The 13,496-nt window shown below is 41.6% G+C and overlaps 1 long non-coding RNA gene across 2 annotated transcripts in view; it reads left to right on the top strand.

Annotated features, from left to right (window-relative positions):
• Positions 1-456: 456 nt before the first annotated feature.
• LOC106028256 (uncharacterized) overlaps positions 457-13,496 on the top strand; it is a 34,321-nt gene continuing 21,281 nt past the window's right edge. For both annotated transcript variants that reach the window (XR_010049678.1, XR_001201862.3), the window contains exon 1: positions 457-603. This is a non-coding gene — a long non-coding RNA (uncharacterized LOC106028256). The remainder of the gene's footprint in view (positions 604-13,496) is intronic.

Raw genomic sequence — 13,496 nt, 5'->3', positions numbered from 1 at the left:
CTGATACATATATGCAGATATGCATGTAAATGAATTAACAAATATGCAAATATGTATGTATATGCATATTTGCTAATTCATTTACATTTATTTATCTCCCCTGCCAAAATATCTACTCCATGAGAGCTAGAACTTTTTCTATTCACATCCTGTTGCATCCCCAGTTCTGTAAGTGGTCAATTAATATTTGTTGAATGAATGAACTCAATTAATATCTATTAAGCCCAAGTACAGAAAGCAGATCCCTGCTTAACCATTCTCTTTTTATGCCTGAGAAACCAAATAATTTTGTCAATCATTTAAATGATCCTGTGTTGTAGAAGTGTAACCCTATGAGAAAGACAGTGAGGTTGCCTTTCCACTTCCCTTTCTTTCTCTCTTGTCTTTGTGTGCATGTGCACACCCATCGGGGTTTGCTTAGGATGATATGTTACTACTTTTCTTGTCTGCAGCAGATGAAGAGAAAATCCAGCTGTGCGTTTCCGTCAGTGAATTCCAAGGTCACCGGCAAGATTTCCACCTACCAGGAGGAAAACATGGTGACTCCGCCTCCATGTCTCCTTTCTTCCTCCTTGCCAGTTGATTTTGCTATCAGTTTGCAAGGTAAGTGAAATATTGTCTCAGCCCTTGTGATACTGGAAAAGGGAAAAAAAGAAACTCTGAAGGGTAATGTATACTTCAAGGCAAGACATAAGAGATGTAAACAGGCCCCCTCTAGCTTTCCCGCCCACTACAGCTAGCTCATAATCAAAAACTTCACTTTAAAAAGGCTATTCATTCTTTTATACAGGTATTTTTGTTGTAGATATAATTAGCTTGATAAAATATTCCTTGAAAGATTACATAGAAATGTAATGCTATAATGCTATTCATTTCTAAAGAATTTTATCTTTATGATAATATTACCTACACTGGCAACCAGTCTTGTTCCCCAGTCTCCTATGTCTCTAATTACTTGAAGAAACTTCTTAACATTGTGATATTTAAGTGCAGGGCCTATGTGACTAGGATGTTAATAGACTTTAATGCATAACCTTTGGAATTAAAATAAACTATAAGCTCCTGAGCTCACAGCCAAATCTGAAATATTAATAACAACTTCTATGACTTCATATTTCATACCCATCACTATTACACTCTGTGCTAAGAATAAGTCAGATATTTATTTCCCCAAGATTAATAGGTGATGGGGCTTGAAGACTCCAAAAAGATCAAATGCTTTAGTGTCTCAGGGAAAAAGATGGGACAGCCAAATCAAAAGCTCTGGCTGTAAGACTTCCTTCCTGTACCTGCTCTAAACATCACAGAAAATATAAGATAGTGCCTTAAATTTAAGACTGCAGGTCAGACAAAAATTTGATCTCCAAGTCAGTAACAAGCCACATAAGGAAACTTGGAATTTGTGCCTGTAGGAATCCAGTCTAGGTCAGTGACAAGCAGGAAAAATCTTGAATCCTAGACTAAACAGAGGGAAACAGAAGGGGCCAGCAAGCCTCCCATAGCAGCCTGATTTCAGTCTGGCCAAGCATTTATGCTGCAGCCCTGATGGATTCAGCAATAAATCATTGCTTCCCTTCTTAAATTCCTTTTGTTGCAATGAGGAGTGTTATTTACTTTATGATTAATAGTTCCCTGAAAATATCCACATAGGTGCATTTCTCTGCCTCTCTCCCCACTCATATTTCCCTTTTCATATTCTCTCTCTGTCTCTCTCTGTCTCTGTCTCTCTCTGTCTCTCTCTCTCTCTCTCTCTCTCTGTCTCTCTCTCTCTCTGTCTCTCACTCTCTCTCTCTCTCTCTCTCTCTCCTTCCTTCCCTCCCTCCCTCTCTCTCCCTCTGTATCATAGGCCTTTAAATCCTCAGTCTCCCTTGGAGTGTCAATTTTTTACAAATTCATATCTTAAAATGATACAAATTTATTATCACTCATTTTCTGTAGGTCAGAGGTCTGGACATGGCCTGGCTGGACACTCTGCTCAGGGCAACATCAAGCTATAATCAGAGGCCAGCTGGGATTGTAGTTCTCTTCTGGCTCCCCTTCCAAGCAAGCTCACTGGCTGTTGCCAGGTTTTTGACCCTGATGCCATGGAATGGCAGATGCCTACCTTCCTGCTAACTATTGGTCAGGGCTGATTCTCAATGCCCAGAGGCTGTCCCCAGTCCCTTACCATGGGAGCCTGGGGACAATGGCAGTTCCCTCATGGAGGCCTGTTTCTCCCAGTCAGCAGGAGTTTGTCTCTCTGACTTTCACCTCTACAAGCAGCTGAAGAAAACTGTCTGCTTTTAATGGGCTCATTTGATTAAGTTAGGATCATGAGGGCAATCTATCTGAAGATCAACTGTGCCATATAGTGTTAACCTAACCACTGGGGTGAAATCCATCCAATTCATAGTCCCAGGGATTACACAGGACATGCATAGAAGGGGCTTGGGAAATCCTGGGCACACTTAGCAGCAGAATACTCCATTTATCTGAGCTGTAGTGTCAATAATAACAACAGAATTTTTTCCTTCCAAGAGATGATGCTTTCCAGGTGTTTAAAAGACCCTTCCCTTGACTTCTTAGGCGCCACTGTTTGCTTGCTGTCTTCTAACTCTCTAGAGATTGCTCCATATTCCAACCTCCAAATACTGAAGTACCTCAGGATACTAACCTCATCTTTTCATCTAAACTGCCCTAGAGATCTCAGCCAATCCCAGGTTTTGAGATAGCATCTGTAGATGTGGTTCCCTAAGTTAGGGCTCAGACATTTCCCCTAAATGCTTGACTTGCATACCTAATTTCCTCATCAGTATCTCCACTTGCTCTTCAGTAGGAATGTTAAGCTTTGCATTTATATAAATAAACTTGATTCTAACACTTCTCCAAAGTGTTCCTAAGTCCTCTTCATCTTAGAAACTGGCAACTCCCCTATTCTACCAATTTTTCAGGCCAAAAGTCTTGGCGTCTCCTTTAACTCCTTTTTCTGTCACATACACGAGATCCAATCATCAACAAAGCTGTTGGTTTTGCCTTCAAAATCTATGGGGGAAAGAGTTTAGGGGTGTAATAGTGGTAGAGCGTTTGTCGAGAAACAGCAAAGCTCTAGGTTTGATTCTCCAGCACCACAAAAATATGTGTGTGTGTACGTGCGTGTGTGCGTTTGCATGTGCATGTGTTACACAGAATCAGAGAGTGGTTTACCTTCACTTCTAGCAAAGCACCATCACACCTTGCCTGGGTTTTTGCAGTAGACATTTAACTACTCTAATTGCATCCACCATTATCTACCCTCCCTTCCCATTCTAATCTACTCTTTGCGTAACAACTATGATGATTCTTTCAAAACAGGAACTATATCGTGCCACGCCCCTATTTAAATACTCCAGTTACTTCTCATCTGACTTATGGGAAATGCAAATATACTTCATGATCTCCTCTCACTTTCTACTCTGCTGCTATCCCCACCTGAGTGCACTCGCTACACTTTACTATCACACCCTTCACAATCCCCCTGTACACACCTGCACACCGGGCCTTTGCATTTGCTTTTCCCTTGCTTTTCTTCCAGAGTCTCAGAAGGCTCACTTCCATGCATTTTCTTTATTTAAATAACACTTTTTCAGAGAGAATTTCCTTGACAGCCTTCTAGACCAAACCACCCCAAATATTATCTCCCATCCCCTGCTTTTCCTTTCCTCACAGCATATCACTTCCTGTCAGTAGGGTTTGTATGTGTTAATTTCTTATCACTGTATTTAAGAGTAGACTCCATGACTAACAGAACTCAATCCACTGCTGCATCACAGAGTCTTGACTAATAGTGTCAGGAATACAATAAGCACTCAGAGAACAGTTGCTGAATGAGTTAAAGATATCCATTCAGCCATCACACACAGATTTTCTTCTTAGGGTGGTTTCTATTAAAAAATTCTATGGTAGAAAGAAGGTTTAGAATAACATTGTAACTCTTTAAAGTGCTAGTAAGTTCAACTTTTACAATATCAAGGTGAGAAGAGAGGTTGTCCTTCATGGAACAAAGATTTTATTTGAATCTATTTCTCTCATATCAACGGCTATTGAGTAAGTTTGGGGCAAGAATAGTTAGCACTGATGGAGATCAGAAGATATTTTCTTCCCTGCCACTTATTTCTACAAGGGTGAACTAGATATCCACTTCCATGTCTTTATTCCTATGGATCTTTTCTCCCCTCGAGTTCTCAAACTCCTATGCATCCTTCAAAAAACATCTGAAATGCCATTCACATCACCAAATATTTCCTAATACGCCCATTCCTGCTGTGCTGGTTGTCTTAGTTGCTTTTCTCATTGCTGAGACAAACTACGTGACACCCAAAGTTAAATGCAAAAACAGTTGAGATTTCAGTTCATAGTTGACTGACTGCAAGAAAGGGTAGCACTGCAGAGGGACATCACAGAAGAGAACGCAGCAAACCAGCAAAGTAGCAAAGCAGGAAGCCAAGCCACCTTCTTTCTGTCTATGTCTTATCCAGGTTACACACCCACAGAGTGGGTAGCATTCACACCCAAGGTGGGGTAGCATTAAAACGCATCCCACCATGAAGCTATCACAGCATCACATCCCAGATCCCAGCATCACAAACCCCAGATCCAGCCACTCCCAAAAAACCCCACCTATGACCACAGGAGGCTTTGGGGGGACATCTAGATGCAAGCCGTAACATTAGACTTTGTCTTAGATCTCCCAGAGTGCTCTAATATGGCAAACCCTGGGTAGTTTTTAACCCCCCTCGTTTTCCATGCTTTCCAAACTCAAAAGGAAAAGGATTGTCTTATCTTTCTATCTTCCACACCCCTCAGTAACCAATCTCATCCGAAGAAGATGCTTACATATATTCATGAAATGGAATTGGATTGATTCAAATTTATTTGGGAAAGTAGGTGTTTAGCAAGTGGATTGCTGTATTTCATTTTCAAGTGGCTTGGTAACTCAAACTCGGTTTTTGGAGCTTCTCTGAAGGCCAGCCCAATGGCCTAAGAGTGCAGTTACATTGTCTGCCTCACTTAGTGAAATCTCCAAGCCAACTAAGGATTCTAGCATTTTGCTAAACTTGAAGAGAAAATTAACAATTGGTCAGAAGAGGAATCCTCCTTATAAGTAGATCTAACTCTACATTATTTTCCATTTTGTGTTTGTTAGCTATACTTCCAAAAAATGTACTTTTAAAAATCTTGATGAACTGCAACTTCTTTTCCATTCAAGTGGAATAACACAGTTCACCATGCACTAGCCATGTCTCCTGCTAAAGCTCCTGTTGGAATATATGGAAGGGCTACTTCCCTTTACATCCTTTGATTTGTTCTTTCTGCATCCTATAATTTCCATCCACACCAGAGAGCCAAGTGCTGTGTGGGGCTAATTAAACACTATAATTATCCATGAGCTATGGCCCAGAAGTAGAAAGAAAATCTAACACATGTCTGATTGTAATATCAGGTAAATACTCAAGATGTGTGACTGGTGAAATGCAAAATATTCTATTCATTTAATATTCTTGATGAATAGCGAATTAGTCTAATCACATTAGCTATTCTAGTCATTTATTAGGTGAGAGTGATTAGGAGTGAATAGCTGCAGAAAAACCCTCTCAAGTTGCAAAAATTAGACTTCTATAGTTTTATTATGTTTATTTTCAACTGAGGGTAATTGTCTGTAGCTTTCACAGAGACAAGTCTCTACCCCTCCCATATCTTTGCCCCTTGAAAGAAGTAAGTGCACGTGTAGAGAGGGCAAATAAGACAATGCAGATCTGGTACATAAATGATCATATGTATTGTATAAACATGTAAAAATATTGCGTGCAAACATTGCAATTCTAAGGACATCACTTTACTCTTCTTTCTTCTTTTGTTCAAAGTGTATAATTTACATCCAATAAAATACATAAATCTTAAGTATACAGCTCCATGAATTTTGACAGATACGCTGCCCATGTTAGCACGACAGAGTTCAAGGTACAGAATGCTTCTTGAAAAGGTTCCCTTGGGCCTTTGGAAGTCAATATCCAATCCTTCCCCAGAGACCATCAGTATTTTGACTTCTACCATCATACATTGTGTTAGTCTATTTCTAACTTCATACAAATGGCATCAGAAATGCCAACTGAAAGAACAAAGTATTCTCTCAATATGAGACAAAGGGGGGAAATCCATAATTCAGAACCACCACAAAAAGCCTTGAGGTTTAAAAATTAATAAAAGCAGGACATGTATATAGTGAGATATTTCAAGCAGTAAAGGTTTGGAAAAGTCCTCACCTCCATCCTTCATCAAGAATTCTTCATCACTATAAAAATGAATCAAGACGTGTTATGTACATGTACTAACTCCACACAAAGAATGTGAATTGCAAAGATGTGTAAGAAGGGGATCAAGAGATGGATGGAGGTAAAAGGAGAGAAAGGAAAGGGGATGCAAGAAAGGAATTAAGATGTACCATGTACATCTTAATAGTACCTGAAACATCATATACTACCAGTGTGTACTAACAAAAAATATTCCTCATCACTAAGCAAAACCTGATCGATATTCCCTAGTGCTCCATCAGATCTTTCCTCCACCTTTAAGCCTACTCTGGGCTCCTACAGGCTGCCCTCTGTGGGCTCCATCAGTGGCTTTGTCACTTTCTAGCATCCATTTGGACTGGGGTAAAGGAAGGCACTAACTGTAGATGGCCAGGTAAGTGGAGAGCTAATTGGGATATTCACTGCTCTGGTCTCCGCTGTGCTGAGTTACCTGAGATTGCTCCATCTCAGACAACTTTTCCCTACAGCCACCTACTCTTCCCTGGTATAGGAATGGCTTCTTCTTGCTTCTTTGGTCTTGCCTCTGTAGTCATCTCAACAGGTCTACTCAGTTTTCCTCCATCTTTTTAATGCCTTTGTAAATAGACCTTTCATTGAACTCTCCTCCATTGAACAAACTGTCTTTTGCTTCTGACTGACATTAGCATTCATTTAAGCAAGCTGTAGAAAACACTTTTGCATCTAATGTGGGTATAGGCTTCAAGTTGTTGGTTGCATGGTTGGTAAGCTAACTGCCTCTACCTCTTTCTAATGAAAGTGCATGTAAGGAAGCCACACATCTCTTTCATCCTAGAGTTTTAGAACAATATGTGACCTAAAACACACAATGCACTATCTTGAAGCTTTTAAGTTGTTTTAACTTACATTCTGCCTGCTGCCAAATATTTCTTGTTGCAACTTCAGACCTTATATGTACATACACGGGTTTTAGAAAGATCAGTTGTGCTTTTCAGCCTGCCTCACATATGCAGGGTACCGACAAGAAGAATGTCACCATGGCTTCATATGGAGCAAGACCAAGCTGGAAAGAGAAGCTCCATTTCTTGAAAGCAAAGGTACAAAGCTGACATAAGACAGACGGTCTACAGAAATTTGGTATTTATTAGGAGTCTACTGTGTGCCAGACAGAGTGTTAAACATTTAATAGGCATTAATTTTCACATTGGCCACAAGAGGCTTGGGTCAGCATAAATCACAAAAAAGGGAAATTGACAGGATTGAAATCTAAATACACACTCTGTCTGAATTCAAAGCCCCGTAGTTCTAGCTCTCAGTCAGGAAAACTGATCTTCAGACACAAGTGAGTGGAACTAACACAGCTCTGATGGAGCTACAGCCCAAGAAATTCAAGAAAGTAGTTATTCCAAACCCCTCAGTCAGATAAACCACAGTACGAAGCATGAAGACACTCGTGTGCACTGTCACAGGCACCACTTGATTTAAAGACGAATGAGGAGAATCAGACATTTACTAAGAAGAAGCAAGGACCTGAGAAGGACAAACAGCATCAGTGTCTAGGGAGACAACCACCTCTACAGGTCCAAACATGGAAGTTGCAATGGATGAGTCTCTGCATCCTTCATGCCACGCATTTACTTATTTTTAAAAATTACTAAAAAATTGCAATGCAAATTAAAAATAAATAATATTAAACCTGGAGATAGGTCTTTTGCAAAGGAGAAGGGGACCATAAAACAAGGGAAAGGTGAGGAAGAGGAGGGGAAAAGGAAGTAAAAGAATTAAGATGCATTACATGTATATATATGTACTAATTTCTCATGATGAATGTAATCCTTGTGTGCCGCAACATGTAATAATCAAAAGGTTAAAAATTAAAAAACAAAAAAAATCAACTTTGTGCCAGGCACTGTACTGTGTGTTAGTAAACATAACGGAGACTAAAAGAGCCAAAACTATTGTTGTCACGGAACTTATATTTTTGTAGAAATAAACAGCAAGTAACTAACCAAAAGAACTTGTAACACTGATAGATGCATGAAAAATAAAGCAGGATAAGGAGGCTAGCAGGAGCTGAAGGGTGCTATTAGGAATGAGGAAGGCTGCCCACTTTGATATGGGGTGGTCAGAGTCAGACCTACAAGGGGCTCGCACTCTCTGAAGAGAGGAGGCAGGCACATGGCTCTCTAGGAGGATTCGTGAGGACACCCAGGAGGAAAATGTTGCCTATGGGAGGAACAGCACCTGAAAAGGCCTCGAGGAGGGTGCGGCTTGCATGGTGTTTGAGGAATAGCAAGAAGATTGTGACTGAAAGGGGATGACCATATATAACAAAGCATAGAAAACAAAAGTGACAGAAAATAAGTCCAGAAATTTTACAGGAGTTGGGGTGGTAATGGGCACCTGTAATCCCAGCATGCTGGGAGGCCAAGACAGAAAGATTGCAAGTTGAGACCAAGCCTGGACAACTTAGCAGTTTATCAAGACTCTATCTTGGAAGGAAGGAAGGAAGGAAGGAAGGAAAGAAGGAAGGAAGGAAGGAAGCAGAGAGAGGAAAGAAGGAAGTCCTCAGGAGACAGACGATGTGGGTCTTGGCCCATTAAAAATGTTTTGGTTTTTACTCTAAGTCCATAAAAGTATCGGGATATTTTAAGTAAAAGAAGGATGTGATAGGACTAATATTTTAAGAAGATCAATGTGGACATCATATTGAGAATTAATGACAATTGAGTGGGTTGTTCAGTAAGGAGCAGCAGGCAGTAAAACTCATCTACATAAGAGCGTAATGGGTTGAGGTAGACTCTGCGTGCTGGCAGAAAGCAGGCTGATTCTGGATCTGCCTCTAGAGTCTAGAGCACTTGCCCTTGAATTGGACTAGGCTGAGATTATAAACATCAACGACGGCCCTAAGATTTTAGGGGTGAGCAATTGTTTAATGGAAGCTCCACTCACTGAACTGAGGATGACTTCAGAACAGGCTTCGCAAAAATGTAAAGTGATTTTCTTTTGAACTTGGTGAATTTTGAGTGTCTGTTAGGCATCTGAGCACTGATGTCAAAAACACAGCTGGCTGTGAGTCTGGCTTCCCAGACCGAAGACTTCAGTGTGAAGTCCTATAGAATGAGTTATCGCTATGTGTTTGGTACATAGAATCAGGTGGGGCAGTGTTGTAAATTGAGAAGAGAGCCCACAGACACTCCAAAATGCATAGGTTGAGATGATACAAAAGAATGGCACAAAACAGATTAAAATGGAGCTGTGAGTAACCTGGGAGAGTGGCACCCTAGGCACAGATAGAAACTACCTCAAGTCCAAGGTGTGGCCAACTGTGGCTGGCACTGCTGATAGACTAAGCAGGGCGGTGACTGCGAATCAGCCATAACACAAAAGTCTTCTACAGCCTCATTGGATCTGCAGCAAAATATTGAGAACTGGAGTGGGATCAAGAAGAAAGAAAATGTGGAGTAAGGAAGAGAGAAAAATAGAACGGAATGTCAGACAATGCTAGCAGTGGGTTTTGCTATAAAGAAGAGGGCACGAATGGGGAGGAAAGTTATGTAAGGTGAAAGAAGATGGTTTCCACTGTTAAATCAGCTGGCAGGCTGTTTGCTTGTTTGATTGAAAACTAGGGGCTATTCATCATGTTTTGAAGCTGATAGCGATGATCTGATAAAGCAGTGTTAAATACTGATAGAGGAGAGAGGGTGAACTGCTCAAGACCTGGCCATGAACGGGTAGTAAGAGTTCTGGATTACAAGAGGGAAGGTTTCCTCAGAACCAACCAGGTGATCTCTCAGAGCATAGCAGCTCCGCAGAGGTCACTGGGGAAACATGAGTGTTTTGTTGCTGATTTCAAAAATGAAAATCAGACTGAAAACTGTTTGCTTTGCCCCTCAGACATTTCTGAAAGACATTTAGTCATCATTTCACAAATAGGGAAACTGAGGCTCAGCGCAATTCCATTATTTCATCAGACTTTCAAAGCCTATGTGAAAACCAGGTCCCAAACTGAGCCCAGCTAGCTTCAAAAGCCATGTACTTCCACGACATTAGCACTGACAATTCCTTCAGGGGACTATCAGTTAATGAGAAAAGGAACACATCACTCTAAGATGTCAAGCCAAATGTGAGGATCCTGGATTCAAACCTAGCACAAAAAACAAACAAGCCAGCCACAAACAACACAACTAACAAACACCTCGAAGATCCCACATGTAAGCTTAGAGAAGGCAAAAATAAGTTATGTGCTTGGCCCTCAGCAGTGAGGCCTTTGGCAAAGATGTGGTTCGTTTGGTATCTTTTAAAGACCAACTGATGTAGGCCTAAGTACTTGATAATGTCATAGAAGGGCCCTGAAAGAGACGAGCTCCTAAGGTGAGCTCTCCTGTCCTGTACGCTCAACAAGGAGCAAATACTTCCCTTTGAGCTAAAAACTCAGTGGCAAAAGTTGACAAAATCTTGTGGGGCTTCTTTGGCTTTCCAGTCACGTCAAGGAACACTGAAGTCCTGTCAGACACCAGGCGCAATGTAGCTTCCTAATTAGAATATAAACGTACACCATTACTTTACCCAAAAGGCACTTCCAAGAATCAATTTGAATTCTCTACAAAATTTCTAGCTACCTATATTACTTGGTGCTCTTCAGGAAAACAGAATCAATAATACCTAGATATAGAGATTTAGAGGTCATGGGGATTTACGTTTTCTATATAAAGAAATGGAATTTCTCCACAATTGTAGGCCCTGACAGGTGTGAACTTCACAGGGCCGGGCAGCAGGCTGGAAGCATGGACCAGCAAAGACTCTGCCATGTGAAGGGGGAAGTGTTTCTCAGAGAAACCTCAGAGTTCATTCTTGAGGCTTGTAACTCCTTAGATAAGGCCGATTCTCATTATCAAAGGCCATCTACTTAAAATAAACTATCAGTGCTGTTAACCACATTTACAAAATACTATCAGAGCAACACCTAGATTAGTGTGGATTAAATAACTGGCACAGCATCCTATTAGTGTCTGCCGTATTCCACAGAAGCCAAAAGCAGGCACATTGATTTTAGAGACATTTGTCTTCTACAATTGGCATTTACTGATCAGATTTTAAATTCTAGACCAGCTAGAGGCCAGAAAGCTGTCGGTGGGTGGTTGTTTATTCAGGATGGTTTATAAAGGCTCACTGTAATTAATTTTTATTGGACAGAAGCAGAAGGCTGAAAAAGTGAAAGGGGGTAATTTCACAAGTCAAAATAACAAATAAGTAAATACAAATAGTCCCAGCTTCCCAAGAGCAGTTCAGATCTCCAGGTCTTGCCTGGGAGTAAAAAACAGACCCTGGGCCCTGGGTCTGCAGCAGCCCTGAATCGCAACCACTCCTTCCCAGCCTTTTCTAGGAAGCCATCCAGGTCTCAACTGCCCCCAAGCTCAATAAACTACCTCCCTTCCTAGACACTCCCCAATGCAGACACATCCATGCTCACATGCACGTACACACATGCACGCACACAGGAGCAATTTTAGGGCTGTTGTCAATCATATGAAAGAGCTAGATTTAGGGTGTTGAAGCAGTAACGCCCAAAGACTCAAGATTTGCTGCCAGCTGGCTGGGGAGAATTCCGTCATGGCTGTACTGGTTGTGAACAATGAGACCTCTGCCCCAGGTCCTTTGTTCTGCTCCACCACTGAGCTGTGGCCCTGAGCAGCGCGTGTGTGGGATATTAAGTCCAGGAGACGCTGCAGGCAGGTTATGTGGCAGCCAAGGGCCCCAGGGCTCTGAGCGTCTGTGTGGACAGGACAGTACAAGGATGAACAAGACTGAAGGCCCTGTGCTGGGCTATGAGGGGTTCTTTCCCAGACGGTGAGGAGCTAAAGGGAGGAAGCCTTGACCTCCAAAAGGCAGGAAGCCCCATATTAGGTTTCAGGAGAGTCTTGAGTAATGACCAGTGTAGGTTTTTCACGGAGGTCTCATTTATCTGGGTGCCAGTGGGTGAACCCAGCTTCCGAAGCTTGAAAATTTAGATTTATTGGATGCCAGAAATTGGACTGGACCCCATTTAATAGGCGCATGCACCATGAAGGTGGGGTGGGGGATAAGAGTCAAGAGGGCTGAGCTGATGGTGAGGGGTCTCACTATGAGGAAAAACAGCAAAGTTTGATTAGCACCATAAAATTCTAGCTGCAGGAGGTGGGGTATACAAGACTTAGAAGGGTTTTGAACAGAGCTGAAATCAGATAAATCTATGGGAAGACAGAGGTAGGAGAGGAAATAGATTCTCTGAACTTGGGGGTGGAGAGAGAGACGGGGTACGGAGCAGCCACAGGTCTCTGAAGTCTGCATGAAGACAAACCTGGTATTAGAAAAGGTAGGTGGACTTTAAAAGCCTTTTGCTAGCTTCAAAAAACAAGAATCATGTATCTGGTTCAGACTTTCACTCTGAAACAGAAGGAACGCTTTGGGATTTAGGGAATGTGGATTTACATAGAGAGGCCCTGGACTGTATAAATGCTTGAGCAGTTTCTAGTCTGAAGGGAAAGGCAGGAGGAGGTACGTTTGCACAAGGAGGTGGGGCTGATATCTAGACCCTGGGATCTGTGCCTCATTCCCCAGGTGAACGTGGGAGATGTATATCCTCTTCTGGAACCTCCAGATGTTCATGTTCATGTATTTTCCCCGTTGGGGTAGGAGAAGCAGTGTAACAATGGGGATGGTATCACAGGTTTTGGGACATTTAACCAAAAAACTATGTTATGCTACACAGCTGATCCAAGTCTCTACTAATAGGTAAATGTTCTTTATTATGATTTATTTGTAGAAGACACTGCACTAGATCCACAGATTTAGAAGGACATAACATTCATTTACCCACTTATTCAAGAAAAATCTGAGAGTAAAGCAAGATAAATAAGACCATGTCACTTCTCTCAAGGGAATTCCATCTCTGCAGGGTGAGAGAGACAAGTAAGTCCCCATGTACATTACTCTGGAGAACGAAGGTAGGACAAGTGAATCAGACAGGAGAATAGTGAAGACTTCTTAGAAGAGGTGACGGTCACACTCATGTTGTGGGCACCTGGAGCTTAGTGGTCTGCTGAACACTGCATTTCTCAGCTTGAGGTGCATGTTACTATACAAGTATGTGTGGGGGAAGGTCTGGATTTCTGATGATTGTATTTGTATCAGTTTTCCATTATGAAATAGTTGAGGGTAGAATATATAAAG

Source organism: Cavia porcellus, unplaced genomic scaffold (genome assembly GCF_034190915.1).
Source record: "Cavia porcellus strain 051 isolate PalLab524CR breed Dunkin Hartley unplaced genomic scaffold, mCavPor4.1 scaffold_9, whole genome shotgun sequence".
In the NCBI taxonomy this organism is placed as follows: domain Eukaryota; kingdom Metazoa; phylum Chordata; class Mammalia; order Rodentia; family Caviidae; genus Cavia; species Cavia porcellus.
Note: the sequence above shows the minus strand (reverse complement) of the source record. Positions and strands in the feature narration are given on the sequence as shown.